Source organism: Cucurbita moschata, unplaced genomic scaffold (assembly GCF_002738365.1).
Source record: "Cucurbita moschata cultivar Rifu unplaced genomic scaffold, Cmos_1.0 Cmo_Scf00044, whole genome shotgun sequence".
Classification (NCBI taxonomy): Eukaryota; Viridiplantae; Streptophyta; class Magnoliopsida; order Cucurbitales; family Cucurbitaceae; genus Cucurbita; species Cucurbita moschata.
Window position 1 is genome coordinate 189,622 of NW_019268560.1, and position 8,590 is coordinate 198,211.

Below are 8,590 nucleotides of genomic sequence, written 5' to 3' on the forward strand. Positions count from 1 at the left end.
TTCTTGATCGGCGATGAAGTTGTGGGTCGCTCCTGAGTTTATCAAGGTGCTCTTGCTTGGTCGAGAGTTTATTTTCGCATCCAAAAACATGAGCCCTTTCTCTATTATCTCCTTCGGGTCGACCTTCCGTTGGAGGGCTGACAAGAATTTGAGTGCGCCCATCGGGGCTTGTCTTGATCTTCCTTCTTGTCTAGCATAGTCTCGACTCTTGCGTCGTTGCTATCTTGAATGGACACTTGGAGTGCACTAAGAGAGGCCTGATGAGGACAATAAGACAGTTTGTGGGGGCCTTTACACAACAGGCATTGTAAAGGTCTCGTCGGGTGGTTCCTTTGAGGGTAAGGTCCTCGAGATGAACTCATTTGGTTGTTCTGAAGAGGTCTACCTGTCCACCTGCTTGGTCTGTCGTTACTTCTGTTTGGCCTATTGGGGCTTCCATTTTGATGACTTGGCGGCTTATATATTTTTCCCTCAGTGTTTGGGGCCTATGCTGTTCTTTTTTGATAACTCACTTCGTTCCTATAGTCTAGAAGACTCTCGGCGCTAGCAATTGCGGTAGCTAGGTCTTGGATCTTTTTCTCGTGTACTTTTGTTTTGGCCCACGGTATTAACCCATTTATAAAGAAGAATATCTTGTCCTTCTCTAATGTGCTCCTGATATCTAGCATCAGGGTCGAGAACTGTCTGACATAGTCCCTTATGCTTCCAGTTTGCTTTAGGGCTATTAGTTTTTTCATTGCTAGATGTTCTACGTTTTCGGGGAAGAATTGGTCCCTCAACTCTCTCTTGAGGTCTTCCCACGAGTCTATGGTGCACAATCCATTCTCGATGTCTTGCACCTTCGTACGCCACCAAAGTTTGGTATCGTCTATGAGATACATCGAGGCTACTGTCACCTTTATGTCATCGATACAAGCCGTTGTGGCTTTGAAGTACTGTTCGACATCAAAGATCAAGTTCTTCAACTCTTTGGCATCCCAGTTCCCTTTGAAAGGTGTAGGGTCTGGGAACTTCAGTTTGTTGGATCCTATATTAGTTTGCCAGCCGTGACGTTCTCCACAGCTTTCATGGTCACCTCAATTCGGGTGCTCATGACGGACAACTTTTCTTGGATGTCATTGATCGTTGTTCTAAATTCGTCAGCTAATCCATTGAACAAACTCATCATTGTATTTTGTAGCACGTCGAACTCTTCGCCACGTCCCTCCTTGTGCGCGACAGAGCTATCGGGACTACCAGACGGTCTTGGGCTGCTCCTAAGAGCAACTCTTTCTTCGAGTGAGGTCACTCGAAACATCAGTTCTGCGATTGACAACCCATTCAGGCGGTTGCCCATTGCGTCGATTTCTATGACTTTTCCATTCAATTCTATCACCCGTGCTTCCAGGGATTTCTTTGAGGAACAACATTTCCTCCTCTATTAAAGTAAGCCGGTCAGCTTGCGATTGGGTGTCGACTTTGTCGTCGACATGTTTTTGGTCTTTGCTATTTCACGGAGCTTACATAGCTCTGAAACCACTTGTCACAATCGCACTTTTGATGGCAGCAGACTTCTGATTGTGTGGCACTCAATTTTCAACGACAAGTGAACTAAGCCAATTCGTTCTTGTATCGCCTACGGCTGAGCGACGTATGCTCGAGCCTCTGGCCTCAGTTTTAAGAGAAGGTTTTAGAAAACAAGGGGAGAGAGAGATTTTTGAAAGAGACGTTATATAAGCAAGCAAGAGAGAAGTAACAATGGCTCACAGTATATAACCTTGGGTAGGGAGAAGTTGACAACTAGTCGTATCCTCCCTATAGTACATTCTGAGGCATTTCATGTCTGACAGACCTATACATGATATTTTTGAAACGTCATACTTCCTAGAAATACAAAAGTAAAACACTAGAATATGAAAAGACATAAAGGGTTGGGCTTGTCATGGGCATGCGACCATGGGCAACACGCATTGGACGAGCATGACCGTGACACGCAGCACCTGGCATTTCGGAATCGTCCCAGAACGCGACAAAAAACGTGCCAGTGTTGCAAATTCGGTCCCAACCATCGAATTGGAGCATTCCCCACCACAACGCTAAGAAATATTTTTTACGCATGCGCGCAAAAAATCTCGGCTCCCAGTGGTGTGGAATGCTGCAATTCGATGGTTGGGAATCATACTTGCGACACCGGCGCATTTTCGCTCACATTCTGGGGCGATTCCAAAATGTCGGCTTCTCGGAAGTTGGGATTTTTCGCGCACATGCGAGAAAAATATTTATTGGAGTTTGGGTAGGGAATGCCCCAATTCGATGCTTGAGAATCGAATTTGCGATGCGCGTTTCGATCGTGTTCTGAGGTGGTAACAAGATGTCGGTTTCTTCGGAGACGGGATTTTTCCCGCGCATGTGAAAATTTTATTTCTTGGCGTTGTGGTGGGCAATGCCCAAATTCAATGGTTGGGAACTGAATTTGCGACACCAGCGCATTTTCGGTCGCATTTTGGGGCAGTTCTGAAATGCCGGCTACTTGGGAGCCAGAATTTTTCGCACGCATGCCAAAAAATATTTCTTGACATTGTGGTGGGGAATGCCTCAATTCGATGGTTGGAAACTGAATTTGCAATACTGGCGCGTTTTCGGTCGTGGAATGAAATGTTCCATCTTACTAAACCTATCAACTACCACAAAAATGCTATCATGGTGTCTTCTAGTCTTCGATTATCCTAGAACAAAATTCATGCTAATGTCAATCCATCGTTCACTAGGAACATCTAAAGGTGTGTAAAGACCATGTGGTTGTGTCTTAGACTTAGCCTCCTTACATTTAAAACATTGCTTGCATACTTTGTTCACATCTTTTCTCATTTTCAACCAATAAAAATGTTCACAAAACATGCTATATGTTTTAAATTCTCCAAAATGTCCCATAAGTCCTCCCCAATGAGTCTCCTTCACAAGTAACTCTCGAATAGAACACTTAGGGATACAAAGTTTACCTTCCCTAAAAAGCATATCATCGAGCACCATATGATCTTGCACATGTTTCCCTTCTAAACATTGCATATACACATCATAAAATTCAGATTTTTCAACTATGTACGACTCAATCATGTGTTGAAAACCAAGAATTTTTGCAGTAAGGGAAGAAAATAAAGCATACCTTCTTGATAATGCATCTGCGACCACATTATCCTTCCCCTTTTTGTAATGGATTACATAAGGAAATGACTCAATGAATTCCACCCATTTAGCATGTCTCCTATTTAGCTTTGTTTGGCTTTTGAGGCGCTTCAAACATTCATGACCAGTATGAATAACAAACTCTTTTGGCCACAAATAATGTTGCCAAACTTGCAAAGCCCTCACATGTGCATATAACTCTGTCATAAGTCAGATAGTTGAGTTGTGCTCCATTAAGCTTTTCACTAAAGAACATGATTGACCTCTTTTCCTGCATTAAAATAGCTCCTATGCCTATCTCACTTGCATCACATTCAATTTCAAACGATTTATCAATGTTAGGTAAAGCAAGACAAGGTGCATTGATTTATTTATCTTTTAGTTCATTGAATGAATCTCTTGTTTTTCCTTCCATTCAAGTTTCACATGCTTTTTAACAAGTTCATTCAATGGTGATGCTATGCTACTGAAATCCTTAATGAATCTCCTATAGAAACTAGCCAAACCATGAAAAGATCTTACCTCGGTTGCATTTGTGGGTGTTGGCCATTCTCTAATAGCCTTTACCTTTTCTTCATCAACTTGCACTCCATTCTTTCCAACTAAGAACCCTAGGATGTTGACTTGTTCTAGACAAAAACTGCACTTTTTGAAGTTGGCATAAAGCTTCTCTGTTCTAAGTTTAAACAAAATTTTCTTAACATGCAAAATATGATCATTCAAGCTTTTTGAGTAAACAAGATATCATCAAAGTATACAACAACAAATTTTCCAATATAGTCTTTCAAAACTTGATTCATTAGTCTCATAAAAGTACTTGGTGCATTTTAGTAACACAACACTATACAATAAATCCTACACTTTACGAGTACAACCTGATAATCGAAGAAAGCTCCAAGACCTTCGGGTCAAAGCTCCAACCTCTGGTCCGACTTTCTTTGTTGGGTGGTCCTTTAAAAGGCCTATGTGTTTTGAAAGTAGTATTTTTTATAATAAATGAGTATTAGTATTACTGTCAGAATAGTAGTACTCTAAAGGGTAACACTTTTCGTGGAGTACTTTACAAAACCTTATAACCCACAATTCTTATTACCAGGTGTGGCTAATCGACTGTTAAACGGCGTAACGAACCACTCATAAAGCCCAAACTTTGTTTTGAAAGTCGTTTTCCACTCATCTCCCACATTCATTCTAATTTGATGATAACCACTTTTAAGATCTATTTTTGAAAACAGATTAGCACCATATAATTCATCTAACATGTCATCCATTCTAGGAATAGGATGTCGATACTTTACCGTTATCTTGTTGATAGCTCGACAATCAACACACATCCTCCACGTGCCATCTTTCTTGGGTACAAAAATCACAGGAACTGAACAAGGACTCATGCTTTCTCTAACATAGCCTTTATCCATGAGTTGTTCCACTTGTCTCTGAATCTCCTTAGTCTCGGTGGGATTGGTCCTATAGGCAGCCATATTTAGAAGAGTTGACCCAGGCACAAAGTCAATTTGGTGTTCAATCCAGAGGGGGTAACCTCGTACATGCATCTTCATGTGGAAACATGTCATTGAATTCCTGCAAAAGAGACTTAAAAGCACTTGCCAAAGCATCATCAGTTTTTTGTTCTATTACTAAACACATTTCTTTGCACATAAGTACAAATTTTGGTTCTTGAGCTAACATATTCCTCATTTCTCCCTTTCTTCTAACCAAACATGTCATTGAATATCTTTTTTTTCTTTCTTGATTTTCACTCATCCTTTGCCCCTCACTTTTCTCTTTTTTTTTTCACTCTTATCTCTCTCTTTTACCTAGTTTCTTCTCTCCTCTGATGTTCTTCATATTGTTTTCTTTTATTCTCTAATTTCAATTGGTCACAATTTACTTCATATGGAGACAAGGAAAGGAAAGTAAAGTAAATTTCTTCCCACACAAAGTAAAAGTATACTTGTTCATCAAACCATCAAATGTTACCTTTCTATCATATTGCCAAGGTCGGCCGAACAAGATGTCTCCTGCATGCATTGGTACGCCATCACAAAGGACTTTATCTTTATATCTTACAAGAGTAAAAGAAATAAGAGCTTGGGAGTTCACCTTAATTTCTTCTTTGTTTGTCAACCATCGAAGTTTATATGGTTTTGGATGGGGATGGACAGAAAGTTGAAGTCTTTTTACAAGGAAACTGCTTACCACATTTGTGCAACTTCCACTATCAATCACCAAGCTGCATGGGTTTCCTTTGATCAAACATCTTGTGTGGAAAAAATTTTCCCTTTGATCTTCAAATTTCTCTTCCTTGATTTGAACATTGAGTACCCTCCTTGTGATCAAAGATATGGAATTACTTTCTTCAACATACTCATCATCATATGCTGCGATTTCTTCCACAAGCTATGAATCATTTTCCTCACATTCATCATCTGAATCAAGTATATCATTCCTTATCACCATAACTCTTTTATTAACACACTCTTTGGTCATGTGTCCAAACCCTTTACACTTCCAACATTGAATAGAACTAGACTTCTCCTTTACCGTCTTTGAAGCTTCATTCTTTTTATCATTGGAACTCTTAGCCTCCACTCTTTTAGCCACCACAAACTTTTCTTTTGGTGACATTGATTCATTTCTATTCACAAAACTATCTTTGTTCCAAGTTTTAGAATTTGAAAAGGTGTTAGTTCGTGATGTGTACTTTTTGAATGCTCTTTTTCTTCCTTCAATTGGTCTTCAATTTTGATAGCATAATGATACATGTCATCCAGATATGACGGTGGATTTCTGTCAACAAGATGAGCAATTTCTCGATTCAAACCTCCAAGGAATCTAGACATGGTATCTTCTTCTTCTTCTCTAATGTTTGCTCTTTCCATCATAGTCTTCATCTCTTGATAATATTTAGCAACACTTTTTATTCCTTGCCTCAAACCTTGCAATTTAGATTTCAAATTTCTTTCGTAATGTTTCGGAACATACCTTTTTCTCATGGCTTCTTTAAGTTCTTCCCAAGTCTTTATTGGATCCTCCTCTTTTCTTATTCTCTCGGATTTGAGATGTTGGTACCAATCACTGGCATGATTGGTAAATTCGGCAATAACAAGTCTCATCTTCTTATTTTCACTATAGGTGTTGCAATCAAACACATGCTCTATCTTTCTTTCCCTTTGCAAGTATGTCTCAGAATATGCCGTTCCACAAAAAGGTGGGATTTTGAGTTTAACTCCCTCATATCTATCTTCATGTACTCTTTCCAACCTTCTAGGTTGCATAATATTTGCATGGTTATTTCTTCTTCTCCATCTTCCTTCAACTTGTCTTTCTTGTACAACTATACCTTCATCTTCTTGCAATGCTCGTTCTTGTCTTTGTTGTTGTGCCCTTCTGTCTTATCTATCTTTCATCATCATTTCCTATATACATTGAATTGCTTGAAGAATGTTGTATTAAGATCTAGTACTCGTGGTACTCCTTCTCCATTATGTGACATTTTGTTATCAATAATATAGGGACCTCTCCACACTTATTAGTAATCAGGGACACTCGTATTTAACACTCAAAGGTAGGCTTTTGGTACTAGGTCAAGAATGTAAAGGCTGTTTTTTTTTNTTTTTTTTTTTTTTTTTTTTTTTTTTGTGCTATCTTGCTTTAAGCTCGATTATAACCAATTCAACGATCAACTCTCACAAGCTAAGATTAGTATCTCAAGGATCAAGAGCTTGAAGATTTTGAACAAACTCAAATAAATGATAAGAACTGAATACTTTTTTTTTCTCCAAACTGATTTTTTTTTTTTTACTACCGATTTTTTTTAACTGATTTTTCTTTTCTTTTCTTTTCTTTTTTTCGATAATCTAAGAGAGACTAAAAAAAAAAAATTGATAGAAAAAAAATTAACAATAAAGATATTTCACCTCTAGAGCTGCCAAAGAACGTCGACCAAATGCTCTGATACCAAATGATAAGCGCCAAAAATGCTAGATTTTGCAAAGCTAGAGGTCCTTCTAGAATCCATGCAAAAACTACACTTATTAAAATTAAATTTCTCATTTCTATGTGTAATCAAAACTTACTTAACATGCTCCACATGCTCAAGCAAATCTTCAAATAAATTATAATATCATCAATATAAATAACAACATGCTTTCTAAGATATTTTCTCAAAACATTATATATTAAGCGCATAGTGTACTAGAAGCATTAATTAACCCAAAAGGCATATCAAGCCATTCATACAATCCAAACTTAATTTTGAAAGTTGTTTTCCATTCATCTCCTACATGCATTCTAATTTGATGATATCGAGATTTCAACATAATCTTTATAAATAGACATGAATCATGCAATAAATCAAACATATTGTCTAGCCTAGGAATAGGATGTCGATACTTTACCGTGATTTTGTTGATGACTCTATTACCCATGCACATGCGCCAAGTTTCATCTTTCTTTGACACCAATAAGTCTTGTATAGAACATGGACTCAAACTTTCTCATATATATCCCTTCTCCATGAGCTCCTCCACTTACCTTTGAATTTCTTTAGTCTTAATTGAATTAACTCTATAAGCTGGCTCATTAGGAATGATAGAACCCAGAATGAAGTCTACTTGATGTTCAATATCTCTAATGGGAGGTAGTTCTTTAGATACTTTATCTTGAAACATGTCTTCAAATTCCTGTAAAACAGATTGAAACACACTAGGCAAAGACATTGTTATCATTAGAGACCAAATATCCTTCCTTGTACATAAGTACAAAGATTGACTTTTGTGAAAACCTCCTGACCTCTCCAACTCTAGCCAAACAACTCTCTCTCTCTTTCTTTCCTCGACTTCATCTCTTTTTTCATTCTTCTTTTTACTATTTTTTTCTCTTTGATTTTTTTCTATTTTTTCACTCAATTCTTGTTTTTCTTTCAAACTCTTTTTCCTCGAATTTTTTCTTTTTTCCTCAAACTTTATTGATCAGCAAATACATTTGCAGAACTCAAAGGTACCAGAGTGATTTTTCTACTATCTTTTACAAAAGAATACCTATTCAAATAGCCATCATACATAACCCTCCTGTCAAATTTCCATGGTTGGCCTAGCAATATGTCTCCAGCATTGCATTAGTAACACATCACAAAGAACTTCATCTTTATATTTTCCCAAAGTAAAAGATATTAAACCTTGGGAAACTACCTTCATTGTTCCACTATCATTGAGCCATTGGAGCTTGTAAGGTTTAAGATGATCTTGAGTTGGAATTTGCAATCTTTTGATCAACATGGTACTTACTATATTGGTGCAACTTCCACTATCAATGACAAGACTACAAGCAATCCCCTTGACTAAACACCGCGTGTGAAATAGGTTGTCTCTTTGATCATCAACATCATTCTCCGTAACTTGAGTTTTAAGAAGTCTTCTTGTAATAA